The 22,443-nt window shown below is 39.9% G+C and overlaps 1 protein-coding gene and 1 long non-coding RNA gene across 3 annotated transcripts in view; both read right to left on the bottom strand.

The window, feature by feature from the left end:
• The window catches only part of FANCC (FA complementation group C), an 85,986-nt gene extending 80,392 nt beyond the window's left edge, over positions 1-5,594 (bottom strand). Inside the window, exon 1 of one of the 2 annotated variants that reach the window (XM_075526486.1) lies at positions 5,525-5,594. The gene's annotated coding sequence lies outside the window, so the exon portion shown is untranslated. The remainder of the gene's footprint in view (positions 1-5,524) is intronic. The other variant, XM_075526487.1, reaches the window with a different exon arrangement.
• On the bottom strand, positions 3,397-4,724 carry LOC142421620 (uncharacterized). Its single transcript, XR_012778930.1, has 3 exons — positions 4,605-4,724; positions 3,825-3,901; positions 3,397-3,463 (listed from the first exon to the last, which is right to left on the bottom strand). It is a non-coding gene; the product is annotated as an uncharacterized LOC142421620 (long non-coding RNA).
• Positions 5,595-22,443: the final 16,849 nt, after the last annotated feature.

Below are 22,443 nucleotides of genomic sequence, written 5' to 3' on the forward strand. Positions count from 1 at the left end.
CTCCAGAACCATTTAGGAACCTCTAATATCTACTAATGAAGTACATACCTTTCATTGAAATTCTTCAGCTCTACAGAGTTAAAGCATTTCTACAGAAGCATAAGGAGACAGAGGCACAAATAGAAAATGACTTGTCCAAAGTCACTGAGGAAACAAATGACAGAAGGAGATAAAAGACACAAATCTTATATGTTCTAGCCCATTAGACAACACTGCTTCTCAAGGATTTCCTCAAAGACAACCTATTACTCAACCTAAGCTCCTCAAGCATGACACAGTGGTTCATGCAATGGTGAAGGGCAAATATTCCACCAAAAAGAAAATGATCACACAACAATCATGGGAAAGTACCTTCTTTCCAGTTTTTATTATACATACTTATTTTGTATGAACTCCAGTGATAGCATAATAAGTTTAAGTAAAAATGATATGTATTTATTCTAACAACAGTTGAGGCTACTGAAATTCTATGAAAAGCATTCACATAGTCCCTATACAATCAAAGCAAGTTTGCAAATGAAAGAATGCATTTCTCTTTGGCACAAAAAAAACCCCAACTTACCATACTCTTCCCCCCTCTCTCCCTGACTAGTCACACCCAGAAATAGCCACAGAATAAAACCTTCTGAATAAAGATGTATTTATGGCACTAAGTACACCTGACAGAAAAAGAAAAATGTATTCTTCAGAAGAATAAAAATAACTTCATGACATCCACATCAACATTTATACCTTTTTGTTGTACATTATTTTAACACACTCCCACAGACAGTTGTCCCTGGAGTCCATTGACAAGGTTTCATGCTATTCACAGGCATTAAATCAGCCTATTCATTCTTTGCAAACAAGAAAAGATAAGTTTTCTCAGAAACATCTAGAGCAAAGGCTTTCAGCAATTCACTCAGTCAAACTCTTACGGCAGCAACAATTAGCTACGTGGGCATTTAGACTGGACACAGGGCACTGACCTTCAAAGTGATGACGCATTGATTTGGGGAATTCTCAGTCAATTATTACTGTATATTCTATGCACATGTACTTTTTAATGTGCTAATAGTGGATCCTCTGACTTGCCAGTAAGATTTTTGTCACATCTGTTCATGAAAAACTCACAATTTAGCAATGCCACCCTTGGCATGAAATTAAAGCTATATAGTTCTGGTATTCAATGAGAAGGGAGTTCCTTATGAATTTGGGTCAGCTGATGACAGATGAAAACTTTTAATGTACAACATAGGAAAATAGTATTAGCTAGTGGTATGTCTTGGCCTCTTCTCCTTGGACACTCATATATGTCAATTTAGTTGTATATTATGATACTTTATTACAGTCACTGTTTGGAATATTTCGGTACTGTCACATAGTTAATCAAGATTTATAAAATAAACATGTCCAGTGACTCTACTAGTAAGGAAGAAGGGCAGCCTTGCAGTTTGGCTCCAGGAGTCAGAAGCCTAAGAGTCTGATTCTCACTTCTGACACATCTCGCACATGACACTAATGAAGTCATTTAAGTTTCCAAGGCCTGTTCTATTTCACCTCTACAGGAGCCTGATTAGTACTGCTCTAATTTTAAAGTTTAATACTATAGTGTATTTTTTTTAAAATCAAACTAAAAATACATGTCTGATAACATCAGATTTGCTCCATTTGCAAGTAAAAAGAATTTATTCCTCTCAAAGATTTACAACGATTGTTGTGCTGCAGTAGTTTCATGGACTTTATTTCACCAGATTACCATAACTGATGCTGTGCAGATTACATTTGAGCAAATCATCTGTTGTTAGATTATGTCCAATAATATCTGTATAATTAATGACTAGTAAGTTTATGAAAATATAACTCATGGCATTGCTTATCTACATTTCTTACCTTTCTATTAGAAGTTAAAAATCCATGCAGAAGTTCTATGTCAGAACCCTGCAACTATATGCAAGGCTGACAGTTAAAAAAATAATAACAGAAACCTCCTGCAAATACTGTAAGTCTCACATGAGTCCACCCTTTACCATTACATAGTTAGAGTAAAAGCACTCTTGAAAAGATGTTACAGAAGCTGTAACTAGAAATTTCCAAATTCAGAAGATTTAAATTATAATTGTTAATATAGATTCCTCTTTATGATTTATATATGATTAATTTATGTTTATGTTTAATTAGTTCATGATCAACACAGTACTAATAAAGAGTATTTTTGTATTAGGGACACAGTGTTCAACTCCAACTCATCACACACCATTTGTCATAGCCATCTAAAATCAATATTATTTCTATATTAAAATGCATAACTAAGTCTTACTAATTTTTAAATACTTCGCAATACCCGCAAAGTTATTAGTCCTCACCAAGGAGAAAATATTTAACATATTCTACATTCCTATAACTTACAAAGTAGACTAACTATGTGGTCCTGAAGTGGTCTCAGAAGTTGGTGGGATGTGCCACCAAGTTCAAGATGCAAGATTTTTTAATTTCAAAGCTACATGAAAGAAAATACAGATTTTTAATAAGCATTACCATTGTCTTCATTTTAGCAACATTAATAATAATGACAGTCATTTGTGATAACATTAACCAGAAAATTCGGACCGGGAATACCCTTCTTCATGAAAGTTAAACTGTTTAATTCAAGATTTGACTTGATTTTTGAGAGCTGTTCTACTGTTTATACATGTAATAAGATCTTCACAACCTGGCATACTTTTGTACATTTTTTAGATCAGGTTGACACAAAATATATTGTATTCATTAAAAAAAAAAAATCTGGTAAATCAAAGACTGAAGATTTTTATCTGGGATTAATCTCATACAATATATGCATCTTCCTGTAAATGCGAAAAACAATTCCACGTATATCAAAGGACTCTTAACACTTTCTGAATTACTGTTTCAGGAAAAAATTGTTTCACCCATCCTTCACCCTTCACAAGATCCTTCACTCATCTTTTGAAAGACATCTTTGTCAAAAACAGCACCTTCATAACTGTAAGTCAGTATACTGAAACACATTGCTAGGGAAAAAGAAAGAAAAGAAATCATGGTTTAGAAGTACACTGAGTGCACAAGGCTGCTCCATTCACAGGAGAACAACTGCATCTAGTACCTTCAAATGGGTATGCTTCATTGCTTTAACTCTCCATAACATCACCCTTAAAACCCCAACTCCCACTGGTGTCCCTTATGACACTTTCACCCATGGTAAGCTATGGTTAATTTCAGGCGCATACCATCCAGCTGGCCCATACACATGTGCTGACTAGATGAAGGACTACTGCCAAACAAAATGTGGACCAACAGTCTCTCCTTGACCTTTCCCTCAATTTCTAGAAAATATATAGGCATAGAATTGTTTTCAAACCCTTACTCTGCTTTCAAACTTAGTTAAAATTGACTAACATGTTAAATTCTTAGCAGCCAAAGACATGAAGCTGTGGAAGCACACAGATCTCATTTCCCGAGGAAACTACAACAAAAAGCACAGAAATTGTTATCAAAACTTGATCTATGCTTGTAAGTGAAAAGATAACTTTTAGGGTCTCTTCCCGACTCTTACTTTCCCACCGCCATGTTCTCTAAAGACAAGTCTCCACTGAGAGGCAAGTATAGCAGCGTTTGTATTCTCTTTACAAACCAACCCCTAGAGGACACCATCATAAACGTTCAGCAGGCCTGCTTCTACCCAAGAGATGGCAGTAGTGAACAAGCAGCCACATGGAGAGGAAGAGAGACTGCAACAGGGAGGAAAACACGATAAACAAGAGGGCTTTCCAGCAATGACAAAATTCAACAGACAGAAGATTTTCATAGACGTGTCCCTAGCTCACCATGTACTTTGATAAATATCTCGATTTCTGCTTCAAGTATCATATGGTGATGAAGTTTTATGACACAATTTTTGAACCTGGAGCAAAGAAGGGAAGACGAGGATAAAAACAAGTAGCACAGCAACACTCAGAACCTAAATTGGATGTTACTTCGTTTAATGGCCGCAGACAAGAAAGCTTTCCTTTTACAAAAAAGATTCATAAAGTTTGCACTGGGGGGGGGGGGGAGGAGCTTCAGATCCTTACAATAACGTTCTGGAAAAAATTCCCAAATTCTTAAGATTCTCCTGGTTTTCAAAGGCCCATCACTAGAATGTTATGTCCCACAAATTTTACCTAAAGGATTCTTCACTGTGATACAGAGCAATAACCATTACCCCATTTTAGTTGTTCTTCCACATCATAAATGGCAATTTGGAAAATTTTTGAGAGGAGTGAAAGGTAGTGGTTTAATTACCTACATTGATGAACCAAAACCAAAAATAAAAATGGCAACTTCTCCCAACACTTAGGAGACATTGGTCTTCCCTAATCTTTAGTTTAAAAAAAAGCCAGCTACACTATCTGACAGTATACTGTAAAAGCACACTGTAAAGGAGTTCCTCCACTAGAGCAGATGTCTGAGAGTGTCAGATTGCACAGTACAAGAGTTGGCACATCTGCTAAATCACAAACAAAGCTGTAAACTTCTTACTCCTTCTCTTTGTAAACCATTTAGGAAGGTATCCATGTATTACAGTTGCACTGATCTCATACACGTATCACAAAAGGACATTTTACCGCTCAGTTTCCAAAGTTCCTAGGACCAAGGGGAATAGCAAAATGCAGACAGCGCAGACGTGGAAGTCTCTCTCTTTTCAAATGTTGTCAGCACCAGACGATACTGACCAAGTACGAGCTGTTAACTGCGACGTGCACGCAGCCGCACGTTATTTCCTTTATCACAGGCCATTCCCACCTTCGACAGCCCACAGCCTAACCAGCATTCTCACTAAAAAGCTCCACCCTTGTTTGGGGAAGTGTAACGCAGCTACTTTCCCCCTGCGTTAAGGCAAGAATGAGGCACAGTTGCAGCACAGCACGAAATACCGAACAACCACCTCACAAGTGAGGGCAGCAGTAGCTCGGGAAGCAGCTGGGGAAAGTGCTGGGGCGAGACGCTCGGTACCCAGCTCACAGGATGTACAACGGAGCGCAGCACCGCCTCAGCGCCACAGCCACCTTCCTCTGGCAGAGCAGAAAGCTCTGGGGAGGGCCGAGGTGACCCGCCTCGACCCCTCGGTGCCGACGCCGGGCCCACCCCAGCCGGCTCCTCGCCGCCAGCTCCCGCAGCGAGGGCAGCGAGCCCGGCGGAGGGCCCGGGCTACCGCGCCCTCCCCTCACGACAGCCCCCGACCCGCGCTGGCGCATCCACGCATGCGCGGACCCTCGCGCCCGCGCCCGCGCCCCCTGCCCCTCGCCGGGGCGCCAGCGGCCACCGAGGTGAGGCCACTGGGGGCGCGACGGGCGGGAAAGGCCGCTCCCCTTTCAGTCGGTGGGAAGGTCCCCGCCGCCGCGGCGGCGTCGGTGGCCGCTCCCGAGCCCCCCGCTCCGAGAGCGGGGGTGGGGGGAGCTGCACCCCCTCCCCCGCTGCCCTACCGGCTGGGTGGGCGCGGCCCCCGCCCCTCGGCCCCGGCCCCGCCCCCTCCCCAGCGGCTTACCCCGCGGCCCGGCTCGCGCTGCCGGTTTGGAATTTTCGCGCGCTCTGCCCCTACGCCGGCGGGCGGTGCGCCTGCGCGGGGGGCGTGGCCGTGTCGCCGCCGCCGCCAGCCGCGGGGGGGCGGAGCTGGCGGTTGGGCGGTGGCCGGAGCGCGGGCTGCGCGCGGCCCTGGGCGGCCTCGGTGCTTCAGGGCGGCGGCCGGGCCCGCAGCGCGCCCCGCCCCACACGCCGTGGGCTTCCCGGTTCGAACGCGGGACCCCAGCGTGAGCTGGAACAAAAGCCTTGTCCGTCTTCACGGCGGATGGGCTCACAGTGCTCCTGATGGCTGGAAACTGAGATGCTTGTGTTACCTACGTATCCAAAAATTTACGAGGTGAAACAGCGAGATGGGTAAGGCCACTTTTGATCCTGTGTGTACAGCTTAACTGCTCCTCAGGGAAATCACAATGACGGGGACCTGATGCCCCCGGTGAATGTTGTGGTGAGTCTGCCAGGGACCGTTTGGCGGTGGTGGCCAGGTGAAGGTACCTGCCCGTGACCCACTGTCCTGGCCTCTGACCCTGAATGAATAAAATCCTTTGGTTTTTCCCCTTCTGGTAAGACTGAGCACAAAACCTGTTAAACTTCTGCTTGTTTTCAGTTTTGAAAATCAACATCAACAGGCCTTTTCACCCGTGTGAAAAAAAGGCCAACAGTATGAGTACAGACATACAGTAGATAAGAAACTTTGCTTTGAATAAACTTTGGGTTTCAAAAAATACCTGATTTCTCTAAATGAAATTTGTGCTGGTGCTAAAATGAGAAATACACGCATGGTGCACCTTACTAGCCCTCAATTTGTTAAAAAGCAACAGTAGTAAAACTACCAAGACCCATACTCTGTCACTTAACCACTGTTGAGTTACGGTGGTCCTCAAGGAAATCCTGCTGAAAATACCGACACTACACAATCTGACTACTTAGTGCAGTTTCGCTCATCACTCCCTAGCCCACTTAAACGCTCATACTTTATTCACCTTCCTGTCATTCTTCCTCTTTCGCTCATCTGCTCAACTCCTTCTCCTGTTCACTCTGGTAGTTTTTCCATTCCTGACTGGTTTTACCTCCACATTCACTACGTGCAATGAAGAGCTGGTGGGCACGTAAAATTTCTTTCTTTCCTAGCATCTTCCTCTTTCCAAATACGTATGCTTACACCACTCTGTCCTTACTTCCTCCTTGAAGAAACTGTGGATAGCGAGGCACTCATTGTTATCCTACCTAAAAGAAAACCAAACCAAATTTTTTGAAAGAATGAAGTCACTAAGGGAAAATGCTCTCTATCTTGAACCTAGGTTGGAATGTATCTTTTCAGATGGGTTTTAAATTAAGTCCCACTGACATCATTAGTCTGAATTAACAGGCTAGTTTGTATTAGATTTGTATTCAAGATTTGTACTCTGCATGAACGTAGGACTACCACTGCTGCTAAAGCTGAAGTTGCTGTTTTTCTCTTTACAATTTACCCTGTCCAGCTGGTGTCCAAACTCCTTACTCTCTTTCAGCTTTCGTATTCATCTATTCGGATTTTGTGCAGCGTGTCATCTTTTCTGATGACCACTGCTTTCAATTTTCTGTAAAATGAGACAAAATTCCCTTCAGTACAAAGGCAAATTCAGCCTATCCTGTATAGTGAAATCCCCATGCGTGAACGCTTATGTTACTTTTTTTCATTTCATCCTATCAAATCAGCAACACCTGATGAATTAAAGGCTTGTCTGTGGAAGTTTCAAAGTACTTTCTTGGGAAACAGCAATTGCTCATCAGGCAACCCACCAAGGCAAACTGGCGGGGATGTTTCCCACACATCCAGCACATCTGCAGAGCACAACTCAGAGCTTTGGGTGTAATGCCCATATTCGCACTGTGAGTCCAGTTCATAACTCATTCAAGTCTTTAATCATTCTACTCCTTCTCTTTCTTGTCAAATGAAAACACAGGAGAATTTATATTTGTTTTCCAGCATCAACTGTGTTAACACTTCCTTAGATGTCAGCAGTATTAATTATTTCATTGCTGAAACCTGTAACTGTTCTGGTACAGTGGAAGAAGCTTGAGTGGAAGAAGTTTGATAACATCATTTTTCATGTTTCTTATTGAACGTGTTCCATTATTGTCCAATGTCTATTTCTATCCCTAGTCACAGAGTAGCAAAAAGCTGCCTTTGTTAATCAGCTCGATGTTTATACCATCAGTGGAGCCAATTTCCTTCTTGCTATGCAAGAAGCCATATCCGAGTTCTCATGCACACCCGAACATATGGCCAAAGATCATTGTAATATACCAGAAGCTGTGAAAAATAAACCCAGGAATTGAAAAAAAAAAAAAAAAAAAAAGGGCATTTAAGAAAGTCATGGGAAAGGGTATAGTAGACAGATGTATAAAAATAGGAATAAATATAATAGCAAAGATGAAAGCAAATGACTAATATGCATAAACTCCAGTGGGTAGAAAGAACACTTGGTAGTATTACCTTCAAATGACCCTCATTTTAAATAGTCACAATATAAGTGGCAATGATATGAATAATGAATTAGGTAGTACAAATCAAGTGAATGCCAATACAAATGTTACTTCAGACATTCTGTATGCAGTTTGCCACTCTCCTACAGTTAATAAATGCAAAACATTTGAGTGTTAAAAAAATGTTATTGGGACTATTTTTGTAGCCTTGATCTTTAATAGCAGGTACTACTACACTTAGAGCTAATCCAGCTGCCTAGTCTCAAACAGAGAATTACTAATAGTAAATCTTTGAAACTTCAAAAAATATTTGAATCTGTTAAAAGCCACCAGAAATAGTACTGCTATAGATAAGAATGCCGTGACTTCAAAACCTGAATATTTAGGAAAGGATCTTCCAAATACCAGAGAATTGCTGGCTGCTCCCTGAGAACCCTAGCAATCTCCTCGTCCCCAAGGTATGTTCCAAAAGCCCCCTGTTAAGCTTTGCACTTTGGTGAGATATAACAGATCCTACACTTCGGTTCAGGGCAAAATGTCACCATTTTGTCTTTTGGCCAGTATTAATTTGGTAGGAAAAAATCCCCTGTTGGGGGAAAAGAAGGAAATATATCTTTGACAGGTTGGGGGGGGGGGGGGGGGGAAGGGGGGAAGTCCCAGCTGTTTGAAGCTGCTCAGAGGTTTGGAATGTTAGAATAAATACTGGGGGAGATAGATTGATGGGACGAACTGCAGGTGAGGCACATAAAGGTGCATGGTAAATATAATTTATCAGTGCACATGACCACCACATATGTAATATATTTTATGCATATTATAGTGATAAGCTAAAGAGCACATACTGCTTTAAGCAACACAAGACCTTCTGCTTAAACAAACAAATGCACAGTACCAAGCAAAATGCCGTCAGACCCCTTAGCTGAAGTGAATGTGATACATACCTTCACATAGGTCTGTGGCTAGTTCAAAACGGTTGCTACAAGACAACAAGGAGCTAATGGTGCCACTGCGTACATATTGTTGTCCTTTATGCACGGAATTGGAACTGCCCAAGTATTAGAGTGGCAAGCAAAGCATCAGTAGTATTCAAGAGGTTTCCCATCTTTCCAGAGAAGACCACAGTGTGTAACAAGTCACCAACACATTTCAGTTTACTGCAGTTTGCTAGCCACATGGGGGATTTCTGAATAGGCAGATGTGTCATTTCTAGCTGGTGATTATATCTTTGAAAATTTCCCCACTAAAATACTGTATTTTGGGTGACTGTTAGCGTAATAGGCATACTAGCATCCTTGAGTTCCAGGTGTTCGTTCTCTCCCATATCTCCCATTCACTTCCCAGTATAATTTCATGGTTCAGCATTGCTTATGCTTTCTATGCTGTTCTATGAAAGAAACAAAGAACTGTCTTTGGTAAGGAGAAGTGGAGTTGCTTCTTGGAGGCACCAGGCTCTGCAAATCTGGTTGGTGGTCTTTGTGAGCAGTGCATGTCACACAGTCTTTATGTTGACACTGGAATAATTTTTCCTCTCCTTTTGATTGCTGATTTGCTTGTTGTTCCTTTTGATTTGACATCCTGGGGACGTTTACTTGCTCCTACGAAGGGCGGGAACATTTGCTGTGTTCTGTGTCCCAAGTGATAGATGTTTTGTTTCTTCTTAATGCAAACACTATCGAGTCTTTAGCTGGGGAGCCTCTGCGAGGTTCTAAAAAATTGGCCCTGAATAGGCCAATAGTATTTAATGCTCCTTAAACCAGACCTTAGGAGTTCTCCTAGTATCTATTAAAGCTGTGCCCTTGGTATTTCTCAGTCTTCTATAAAACATATGTTCACAAGGATAAAATTTGGAAATTATACCATATATCATTCAGTTCACTAATCTTGACACAGTCAAGATTTTCATAATTTGTCTTGTTGCGTATCTTTCCCATATGTGCATTATTAGAGAAGCTGAAATATTTAGCTTGGTGATTGATTATGTTTCTACCTATAATTTATGAACTTCCTTGTGGAAAATAATCCTGAAAATAATTCCTTTCCCTGTACCTATCTGCAATCTCAGCAGGTGCTGTAGAAGAAAACATGAGTGAAGTCAATTATTCCCAAAACACCAAGACAGCAAAGGTACAAAAATCTTCCATGATGCCCTGCTGCTGTTGTGTGATGGTTGAACACTTGATGAATACTAGAGAGCATTTCTGAAGCTTGGTCTGCAGGAACTAAGCACAGTGCATAGGAGCAGAGAGTTTACTAATTTCTATGGTATTCCCTGTTGATACTCTGAAAAGTTTCTATGGCATATACGGAAGAAGCATAAAGTACTTCCTATGGAATGGAAATTTAATGACTTCACCTTGACCTGTTCTCTTACTGACAGCTGTTAACAATATGAAATACTTTAGTGTGAATTGCAGTTTCATGTGTGTGACTATATTCCTTCTTGCTTCGTGTAAAATACTCTCCTTAACTGGAAGAAGTATTTACACATTCTAGAAGCTGAAAAGTTTTAGCAAAATTTAAGATAATAAAAAGGGAAACGCTGATTTTACTGGCAGCAAGCAGGAGCCAAAATAACAAATCAACAAAATGTGATGAAGATCATGCTTGAACCGATTTACAGAGGTTTGGAGGTGTGGGAAACTGCCTGTTGAGAATCAGAATGCAGCTAGAAAACTTTATATTCTTTCATGATTTACATCATTACTCAAACTCGTGTCAAGTTATGAAGCATTAAATCTTAGAAAATGAAGTTATCATCATAATTTAAAGTACATCAGTGAACTCAAAGACTTCACACACTGAAAGTCTTTGGTTTTTTTCCTTTGCAAACTTGATTATTACAAGTGAGATTTTCAAATTAAGAAATTAAATCTCAATAAATTCCTTTTTCTTCACAGTTTCAAAGTATGAGAAAGCTGATCACTACTTGAAACTGAGGTTTCAAACAAGCCCACAACACTGTAAAATGTTGCAAGCAAAACAGTTTATAAGTTCTTATTCCATTAAATACAGAAATTTTGAAATAAAACAAAAAGCAAAATTCACACACACAATAGGTATGCCTCAACTTTTCATGGCATGATACAAGTCATAAACTGAGGTAAAACCAGAATGTTGCCTTATAACATCCCACTGTACTAAAAATGCAGCAAAGCAGAGTCACTGTCCGTGGAGAAGACAAGTGGGAGAATACAAGGAGAAAATGTAAGCATGCAAGTGGATAAATTTCTCTTATAACTGCCTTTTGTCATCTGGATGAAATGCTTTTATTAAAAATGGAAGCACAGTTGCCAAACTGACATAGTATGTCTCCATCAAAACCAAACAAATCCAAAGTGTAACCATAAATACTATACATCAGATGAAAAATTAAGAAATGACCAATATTTCCTCAATGCATGAATTTCCACCTATTAACCATAGTATTCCTAATGCTGACTTCTATGGTGCATATTTAAAAAAAAAAAGTAATAATAAAATATTAAAAGGCCATAGAACACAGGAAAAGACGACTGGATGGAATGACAGTGAGAAGATACCTTTCTTTGGTTTTAACCCAATTTCATGCAGGCATCTTTAGCTAATCAGTTTGAGAAATCGTCTCCATGGTCTGCATTTTTCAACATTTGCTGAACGTTGTATATGATCCTTTGTTCACAGTAAGATAGGCCAGTCTGCTATTGTAGCTTTCAGGCCTTTGCAAATTATGTATTTTTTTCAGTGTTGCAGACCCCTGCCTCACAAAAAACGTCCCTAAGTAGGGGTTCCCTTCAAAATGGAAAAGATCTCCACTTACTGAGTATTAAAGTAGCTACCAAAATAGTATATAGCAAGCCTGTAGAATCACAGTCATTCCAGTGTTAGTCAAAACAAGGCTGAAACAATACAGCTCTGTGGCAGAAAACAAGAACTGCAATTCGTGGATTGCCAGCTTTGCACCCACGTCTATACGTTAACCGGAAACCTTATATTTCTCATTCCTTTGTTTAGTTTATTGGACACTACAATATGGTGCTTCTTTGACCTCCCAAAGGAAATATAACTCCAATATTCCAGTGCCTTCACTGCTTCTTTAAACAGTTTGTCATCCACACTCCTTTGCCTGCAATACTCATAGTTGCAAATCTGTGGAATGCACTCTTTCATAAATCTCGTCTCAGTTGTTTTAGCAATCCTTCTTCCTTTATTGGTATTAACCTTTCTTTAACCTTGTCTATCTTCAGATTTAGTCCCTTCCTCATGACATCCCAGACAAAATACCGATTTGTTTTCCATAATTCTCTCATTAAAACAGTGTTCCTTTGTTTCCTTAATTTCCTTGCTGCATTAGCTGAATATTTACATTGGATCACCTTTAAATGGTCTATAATTTAATATGGTGAATCTGATTCACAACTGATAATCATTTACATGCATATAATGCATACAGTTCAAAAGTGCTTTACGCAGCTTTGTACCAACCATGTAAAGCCTGGTTTAAAGGCATTGTTTCAGATATCTCTATAAATGAAAGATGTATATGCAAATACATGATACATAATAAAATATCAAAGACAAATATTGTATTATGATGGAGATAAAGTTGAGATTATGTATCTGTAAATTACAAATAAATAAATTAAACAGAAATTGTGTTGAATTAACCCAAATCTGAGCATAACAATGCCAAGTTATTAATTAAGATCACATATAAGATAAATCTAAATGTATTAAGAAACATAGAGTAAGAGCCAAAAATCTTGTAAGGCTGTTCATGCAAGAATCGCAAGTTTAAGGAATAGAGTTTGTTGCTCTGTACAAGATTTTATTAATTTTGGAAATAGTTTCCTGCCCTCTGTTTCTCTTGTACCCACAATGTCACCCCTATATTAAGCTCTGATGTGTCTGATGTATTAAGCTCTTTAGGTGCTCCTCAGTTCTCTTGTGTCAGTCTGCCCAGCTGTGAGGGCAGGACTGTACGAGGGAGCCTTTCAGTTACTGATACCTGAGCTGGCATAAAACAGCAGAATCTGCAGTGAGCCATAAAGCTAGTGTAAGCAATTCTGCATCCATTAATAACAGCTCAGAGTTAACTAACTATGGACTACTGCTGCAGACAGATAACCCAGCTTGCTATACCAGTGGCCTGATCCACTGTGGTAATTTCTTTGCTCCTAAACTATAGTTCATACAAATGAGAACAGAAGAATAATTAGTATTTCCAAACTTAAAGTTTAAACATTTAGAAATACTAGATATTCTCAATTCCCCAAATATCAAGAGTCCTAAAAATTTCTCAGTAACTAGGCTCTTACTTCAGATGATCGGATTGTACAAATTGACCAAATGGCCAATGACGTTTGGAAAAACTCAAGAAACAGGTGATATTTGACTGTAAGAGCAGTAAGACTGTAAGAGGTTGTACCATGTTCCCCCATGAGCTCTACCTATGCCTGAATGTAAAATGTGTCCAGCCTGACCTCACCAAAAAGCTAATGACCTGAGCATCCATTTCTATCCTATCTAGAAATGTTACTCTGTCTCACAGAGCCTTGTGTACAAGCATGTCATAGGCAGTAAAATGATATTCAAAATGCATCTAATGGGCAACGAATTTTGTGGAGAGTGCACTGGATGAACCACGAGTCTTCTGGGTGGCTGAAAGCATTTTATTTCCTTCCTCCAAGTGGCAATTTTTCCCTATCTGGTAAATCAGCAAAATGATACTGGCATTGTAAAACGCTCTAGGAATGAGGACTAAGGAACATGATGCAAAAAGTAAGTCTAATAATTATTGTAGAGGAAAAAAGACATTCAAATGATAGGAGTCAAGAAGCCTGGTTCCTCAGAGTCTTCATTAACTGGCTTTGTGATTTCTAGGGACTTGTAGTCGAGGTCGGCCAAGGCAGTGAGCTCGCTGGAGAAGATAGCGAGCTGGAAGACCTCGGGGATGTTGCCCTCCACGATCTGGTACATGATTTAGGCGTTGGTGCCCTCATCAGGGTCGGTGGCCGTGATCCGGGCCACCACCAGCCTGATGGGGCTGTTCATTAACCTTTGCCTTTTCCATGCACTAACTAAATACTATAAGGCCATAATTAAAAGTAAACAAAAATAAAGCATCAGTAGCTTTAGTAACTGAGTAGGAAAATTGAAGCCTCCCTGGGAAAGTATCTAGAATGCTAAAAGGCTTCTGAGTGGTTTCCCAGTGAGTGTATTTACTGGAAACATATGGGATACAGCAGTGAAATGTTCTAAATGTGATAATACGTAGATGTACATTACAGCATATGAAATGCTGCAAACAAGTAACTAAATTAGTCAGGGAGACATTATCTATCTTCAGTGGTTCCAAATTCCTCAATATTCAAAACATATGTAGGGGCTGGAGCATTAATTGTCACCTCCCAGAAACCCTTCTCCGTGCCACGGGGTGAGAGCCAAGCTGTTGATGGGAACAGATGGCCAAAAGGACGAGGAGACTGGGAGCTTGACCCCTGTCTGGAATTTTTCTCAGGGTGTAACAAGGGTGGAGCAAAAACTCCACCAGCAAGACCTTGTGCCTCTGTTGTCAGAGCTGCCCTTGTGCTGCTGCTGACATCTTGATGATTCACACTTTGCCAGGCACTCTGTTCAGGGATGGCTGCTCTGTAGCTCCGAGAGGAATAAAAAATGGAACACAATTAAATGCCGCTCCAAGTTGTGCCAGTGCATTAATGGGAAAGACATGTGAAGACTGGTCTCTAACTGGATAATGGTGTGATACCCATTTGTCATGGAATAAAGAAAGCCTAATTAAGAAACAGCAGGGACAAAACACAAGAGGTCTGTTCTTTTAAGAAAGTCTGCAATGACTGAACAAAAGGTTTTAAAATGTCTTTTTGCTAGCTTCAGTCTATTTAAAATTACAGTAAAATCTATTAGTACTTGTTCAGAGAACTTCTAACCATGTTAGATATAGAAAAGTCACAATAGGCCAGTTAAAAAGATCACTGCTGTGAAATATTCTCTATCAGAAAAATGCTGTTTTTTCTGTCAACTGTTTGAGGTTGTGAAATCTCTAGTAGCTTTATGCTCATCGCCAGTTTTCGTTCATATCTACATGATAAAATTCCTTAACCAACATGTGTCAAAAGTAATTTATCATGTTATCTTTAGCACTGTTACAAAGCTGTAATATCAGTCTCCTCTCATTCACAATTTTAAAACAGGCAGATTTAACAGTGGCTTGTTACGAATTCATTTCAGGCTCCAGAAACTGTGTTTATGTATAGTGCATCTGCATGCCTAGCAAAACGTTCTGTACAGCCTTTGCTGATAGCCCGGCAAAAGCCCTTGGTCCTGTGCTTAAGGTAAGGCAGAGTATTGCGGTAAGCATCAGTGCAACTGATGTGCATGCTGTTAAACACAAACTTACACAGTTTCTCAGCATCAGGGCTAACTTCCTCAGCACGTCACTAACGCTTGTGGTTGAATGGTGGCCTGAATGTGCCCCCTTTGAGCACATCGGTGGCACAGAGTAAGCCAGAAAATCTGGCTTTCAGCCACCTGATTCCTCTGGTTTATTAGTCACTGGGTCTGTCTCTTCACCCTTCTGGTTACTAATGTCTCTGTGGATGTTCTTGAAGACGTGGCAGAAATCAAGACTTCTTTTGTCTGGCTCATCCCTTTCAGTAATCAAATGTTCTCCTCCTAAGTCCCCTGCAGCATGCAGCCATCTCAGATAAGGCTACGCTGCCTTAGATGTTGTACCTATACAATAAGACTTAACCACAAATGACTTATATAAGCATAGGGTTTTTTTTGCATGGTGGAGCTCTGGTGGCAGACATTTGCAGACTTTTGACATGTTTCCCCAGAAGATTGGTAAATGTCCATAAAATTCAGATCGTCTTGGCCAACAGCCAGGGCTAGAAGAGGGTAATGCTAATGCTTTTCTAGCCTATAGCCAAGAAACACCAGCAGTGGGCAATGAGACAACCATAAGGGTGTCTTATTTCTCAGAGGCATACTGAGAATATGCATCTTCTTAGCCCTGTCTGTTATGAAATAGGCTATTTTCCCAGCAGCAAAAATCATCTTTGCTTACTTTTTTGCAGAACCCTCGGCTTGTAAATATTTTGGAGTCTTTTCTGAAGGAAGGTAGTATGTGCATTTAACAATAATAATATTTTCTCTGCTAACAGCTATTTACAGTCTAGGTTGTCATGCTGTTAAGCAGTAACAATCAAGGAACAGAGCATTTCCTAGGAATTAATGGCTGGCTAGGCAGAGTTTAAAGCCTGAGGTACAGCCAGAGGCTATTAACTCCAGCTGGTCATTAAAAATCCTTTGGAAATACTTTGCTCTAAGGTCAGTATTACTGTTAAAACAAATGTAGGCAGATGGATTTATTTCATGGGTTGCATTTTCAGTTGGTATGCACAGGGCTTTTCTGGAGAATTTACACCTTCTTAACATTAACCAGCCAATTACTTGAGTCACCTCTCAGCATTCTAGTCATACAGTTTTAATTATACTTATTATGAAAAATGGAAGCAGAGCACTGTGACAACTTTCAGATCAGTTCATCTGATTATTATTTCAGATCTGCTGGCAGACACGGGATATTTTTTGCCTACCAAACAAAGAAACAAAACCCCTGAAATGTGCATATATTCACCAAGAAGTAAGTACTCCATCTTCTTCTCCTCATTATCTAGTATGTTTGCACATTCAGAATACCAGCTGGCCAACAGGCCAAAATGAAAATTTAACACAGGCAGGATTTTATAGGCTTTAACAAGAGCCTATAAATAATAAATAATTCCACTTAAACATCTTCTGGGGAGACAGTGTAGTAGCAAATGAAGAGTTCAAGAAAATACATTTGGAATCGATTTGCTGGAACAGAAGAGGAGCATTCAGTGGAAGTATTCCTGCTCATAAGCGGAGATGGGCACAGTTTGGAATAAAACAGGAATTGATTTAAGCTCTACAAACTACTGAATAAATCTTGAAATTTATGTGTCTAATAGGTCAGTTAGCTTTCAGAACAGCGATCCGCACATGGCTTTATATTTTTGTAATATTCTGATTACAAAAAACAAAAACAAAACACAGTAAAAACATTGTCATTGAAATATTGCTATTGCTGCTGGGGGAAAAAGGAAATTCTGGAAGTTTAGTAGAAAACATTATTTTTTACTGTTTTATGTGCTTGTACTGTGATAACACAAATAAGCCTAGGTACGGATAAAGCTGAAGCCTCTCACTCTGCCAATTCTATAATATCTGAGTTTTTTATCTCACTACTGATTTTCAGGCTAAAAGTTAGATGACTTACCTGAAGCGTCTGAGCTTGATTGGTGCATAAAACCAGTCCTGCTCTTGCCAAATGACAGATTTTTATTTCAACAGAATTTAATTCCCTGGGTGATTACTTTTAGGGGGAGGTGGCAGGGCTTTGGGATTTGACTTCACCACTTTTAATAAGATGAAGTAAGTATCAGCACATCCCTTCTCAGCAACTGTTAGAATCACTATCAGTAAATGGGGAAGTTTCTAAAGCCAGTCATCCTGCTGGGCAAACTATGTTTCAGCAGCAAAAGTAATTATTTTCTTAAGGTACTCAGAGCTGTAGAGCAAAAGATGATTCCAGCAATCCTGTCAATGTCCTGTTGCATTACAAAATCTTGTATCAGTTCTGCTGAAATACTCTTGTAGCTGTTTGCTTGCTTTCCATACACATATACACACATACACACCCCAGTAGCTGTTCCATCCTATTTTAAGATTATTTCCACTGGCATATGGGTTTCTTCTATTTTCCTTTCAGAAATGTTTCAACACCTCAACAACATGCATATGTGTTACCTTAAGGCTTCTGAATATCCCAAACCTGACCTCCATTGAGCTTGGTAGGATACAGAGCAAGTCCTAAGGCACAAATCCTGCAAACAGTTACACATCTGCTTAATTTTACAGACTTAAGAGTCCTCTGAGAGTTAAGCACTTGGTAAACATTTGCAGGATTGAAGCTTAAGTATTTTTTATTGTAATACTTTATTATGCATGTAGGAGTATGGTTATATCCCATGACTGTACTATCTGTTCAAATGTAAATTTGTCGTCTCAGCCACCAACTTCTGATAGCACCAGCCGAATGCAATCCATGAAGTCAGACTCCCAACCTGAATTCAAGGCACTCTAAGAAATGCAGGTTTCTCCAACAAAAAAAGGTGCTTTCCCAGTTTAGGCTGAAATAGTTGGAAATGCTGCCTGTGGCTGGGCATGAATTATGGACTTTTATACACTGTTTGAAAATCTGTGCTTTTAGTGTAAGAGACAGTGTGTATAAAACCAAATTTTGTCCTTCTAAATGTGCTTTCGAGATGAAACATCCACCCCTCCAACATTAACTGGATAAGTTGCAGCAGTTAGAGTGAAAGGATGCCAAGACTAAACTATTTACTTAAAGGATTCCAGTTTGTCCAAGCACCAAATGGTTTAAGTCTCTCAACCAGACAATTAATAATAAAAACACCATTCCAAAACACAATTTAGCACCCTCGATATATACCCGAGTTTAGCAGTATCTGATTGTCCAACATGTTGCACATTGCTCTGAACAAAAATTTCTCACCAAATGGATAGCTTCAATCCTGAAATCCACATCAGACGTTCAGAAGGTATACTGGGAAAAGATTTAAATGCCTCTAGGTTTTAAACTGCAGCTTATCTTCCTGCAGACAAATAGTTGAAAAAAAAAACTTTGAAATTATTTTTGTTTTCACTGGGGTATTCCAAGAATTAACACTTCTTCATAGTCATCAGGTTTTAGGCAGACTTCTTTCCTTGTGAGCAATAGCTAGGTGTCACTCAGCTGGGTGGGAAGTGCATTTTTCCTGAACTGAATAGGTTGCATCAAAATAAACGGAAACTTTCTTGCGGCACTACATCTTATCATTTATTATTTCTGCGTTACCTGACACCCGTTTAGAGGGCCAAACTCAAGTGTCTCAGTTTTTTGTGTGGCCGGAAGGGGGAAATCGGCGCAAACACAAGTAAAAATCCAAGTGAAAAACGTAAGTGAATGTATATAAGCAATACGGAGGTCCAAAACAGAATGCTGGAAACCAGAAGCAAACACAAATGTCTGTATTTTGATAAAAGAGATACAGCCACTGCAGAAACTTTCAGAAGTCACAGACCCTAGTAAGCAACACCCACCGAATTCAGTTCACAATTCTGAAGTCAAGCCAATCAAAACGATAGATGCTCACATGATAATGTGGTTAGATTCCACAAAGGATTAAAATAATCTATGCCCAAAGTTCCTAGGTTTTACTGCAATGCCAGAAGTACTAACGATGATGCCCAGAATAACAATTTGGATGCACGCCTACTAGAAAGATGAAGGCAGTATACAGGTCTGGGAGTCACAGCATTTCATGGGGAAAGCAGCGCATCCTCTATAATAGGATTCCAGGTATACTTTTATTTATTCCCAGGGTCTTCCTCAGATCCATCTTCATTTGATCTCATGTACCATAAATATATTAGAGAGAACCTAACAGAGGTGCTTTTGCATAGACTCCTTGAATGTGTATCAATTGTTACATATAGCAGCATACAAAGTTGTAAATTTCATAGAGGCAATGTCTTCTTTCAGCAGCTTGCAAACGACATGCAACTTCAAATTTCATGTGCTCTGGAGTGCTGTACATCATTTTCCTCTGGCTATGACAATAAACTGCTTAAATGGGCATGTACCTAGACATACCATTTTTATCAGAGGGTGTGGGAAGGAGGAGCAGTTTTGTGGCTATGTTTCTGCTGACCCAGTGAACACCCTTTTTCAGCAACATGTTTTGCAACACATATGAAGCTCAAGAAGTAAATACCTGACCAGACTACATGATCTAAATTGGCATTAGCATAAATCCTGCTATCAGCTTTCCACATTGACTTCAGCTCATCTCATCTCAACTAGTTACAGAAAAATCCTTTCTCAGTGCCTCCTTCTGTGCTACTAAACATGGAACTTCCCTTCCATGGAAAAGCACAAGAGAATTAAAACCCTGATAAAGATATGGAAGAGAGTTTAAATCAAGTTTAATTGTATGAAGCTGGGAGGCACACATTTTTTATTAGTCTAAAAGATGCTGGTCCATTATTGATTTTCTACTCACAGGACCACTCGAAATCCATTCGTATTAAACAAGGAATAAGCCATTTAGAAAAATGTAATGATAACGAGTTAATCTCTGAAAGCACTGAGGCAGCTAATCCAATAATGATAGTATAGTTTTTTGTTTAATATCCTGTAAGGGACAGATCACAAATCTATGTTTTCCATTAGAGTGGCAGAACAAATCTTAATAAAAGGGCCTCATTATGAAATATACTTCAGCTCAAAACTCTCTGGAGAAAATGCTCTGACCCTACAGTGCCATTTAAGAAGATCATACTGGATCAAAGGCCCACTGGGATATGGAGCGTCTGTGGTGGACGAAAGGGTTAGATTTTATCAGTTATTGTAAGATATAATCATAAAAGAATGGGAAAGGATTCATGGCACACAATAAATAAGATGTGTAGCCACTTTTAATTTTAAAACAGAGATTAAAGAACTCTTCAATATCAGTATTTTATGTAAATTACTACTATCCATTATGATTTTCATATATTTTCAAGTGACAATACAGCTACCTCTATTCTCCTGACAATGCAGGACTGGGTGAGAGTCTGAAAACACAGAGCAGCAGTTAAACAGATGAACAAGTATCGAATTTAAGCCATGATTTACAACGGTGAATGTTTCCAGAACCCACTTCCTTTGGAACAAAGTATAGCAAGAAAAAAAAGAGAAAAAAGCTTTGATAGTTCTTTCCTACCTCTGTAGGGTGGAACAAAGGGGCCAGCATCCAACAGAGAAACCATAGCCGAGTTCTCAGCACTCCTGAAAATTTGGTGACCTATTTTGGTGCCTAAATAAAAATTGTATGATCCCAGGCAGGGCCAGAGGATAAACCAAAGCCAGAAGGGACTTGTAGGAAGGCAGAACTCCCTATCCACTTGTCACAATTCCATGGTGTCACTTCTTTCTATCGTGGCTATTTCCCGCTTGTTTTTAAGTGGTATTTTGTTCTCAAAGCTTTAGAGAAACAAACGTTCGAAATGCTAACTCGGTGAGAAGTGTTCTTTGACTGTAGATGTGCATGTATGCAAGCAGAATTTCTGAAGGTAAAGAATGTCATTAATAGGTGGGTATTCTTAGCAAGGTTATACTCTTACTGACAGCCTATCACAAAATCCCATTTGCCTTTTAAGTCCTTCTTTATAAAAAAGCTAAAAGTTATGAATTGGATCTTGAAAAAAGAACATGCTTGTCCCCAAAACAGGAAAAAAATATAAAATGCATTCTTCCCTGTTGGTGACTTTAGTGTAGCAGAATTTTGAAAGAAAAGGATCTAGGAAAACAATGGCCCCTCTTATATTTGGAGGGGTTTTGTGTCATTGAGAATTATGAAAAAAATGACAGCAAAATGGGCAAAGTGTCAACTGAAGCACATTTATAAGAGGACATAGCCTCCAGTTTTCCAACACAAGACTCCTTCTCTCAGTTCTATGAACTGCAAGTGCATTACTTGCCCCTGTGATGGTGGTGCCTCCAAACAATGTCCTAATCTTGTGTAGTATTTATTATTGTAAGGTAGGACTCTTAAATATAATATTTGGACTGAACAGATCATAACTATTCCATGCATTTGGTGAGTATTTTACAAGAGCTGATTTCTTGTGATGAAAAGATAACAATTTTGATGATATTATATTATCTTTTAATTACAATTGCATTGTTTTCTGTCTGTTTCGTGCAGTATTTCATTGGTCTGTCACAAAGTTCTATGAATATGTTAAGGTTTTTCGTATTTTAAAGTGCAGAAGCTGGATTTATTCCTCTAGCTCTGTGGGTTTCGTGCACTTTTCTGTAAATTTTCATTGAAAAAGTCCCCATTTTCCAAACTGATCCCAGCTTCTTGCTCTCTCCACCAGCCCATGCTCCCATCTCAGAAGTCCCCTGCTCCTTCTAACCCATCCTCTCCTGGCTCAAGCCCCTTTTACCCTTCCCCAGCCAAATCTCCAGCTTCCCAATGCCTCCCAAATCTTCCTTGTCACTGCCTGAACACAAAGATGGGCTTTCTTCCCCAGCTCCCGTGGCTGTTCAAGGAAATACTGCTGCTGCTGTCCACGATTCAGACGCAGACAATACCCTTTCTGGCACTTTTCTCCCCATCTGCCACTCTCTTACTGGCTTTCATGGCTAGCCAAGTCCATTCGCTCTCTCGTTTCTTTTTGACCAGAGTGCAGGGACTGAAAAACGCACACCAAGATGCATATATCACAAAAAAGATATCCCACAGAAAAGCCAGGAAAAGCCAGCACGACAGCCAGACT

Source organism: Mycteria americana, chromosome Z (genome assembly GCF_035582795.1).
Source record: "Mycteria americana isolate JAX WOST 10 ecotype Jacksonville Zoo and Gardens chromosome Z, USCA_MyAme_1.0, whole genome shotgun sequence".
Classification (NCBI taxonomy): Eukaryota; Metazoa; Chordata; class Aves; order Ciconiiformes; family Ciconiidae; genus Mycteria; species Mycteria americana.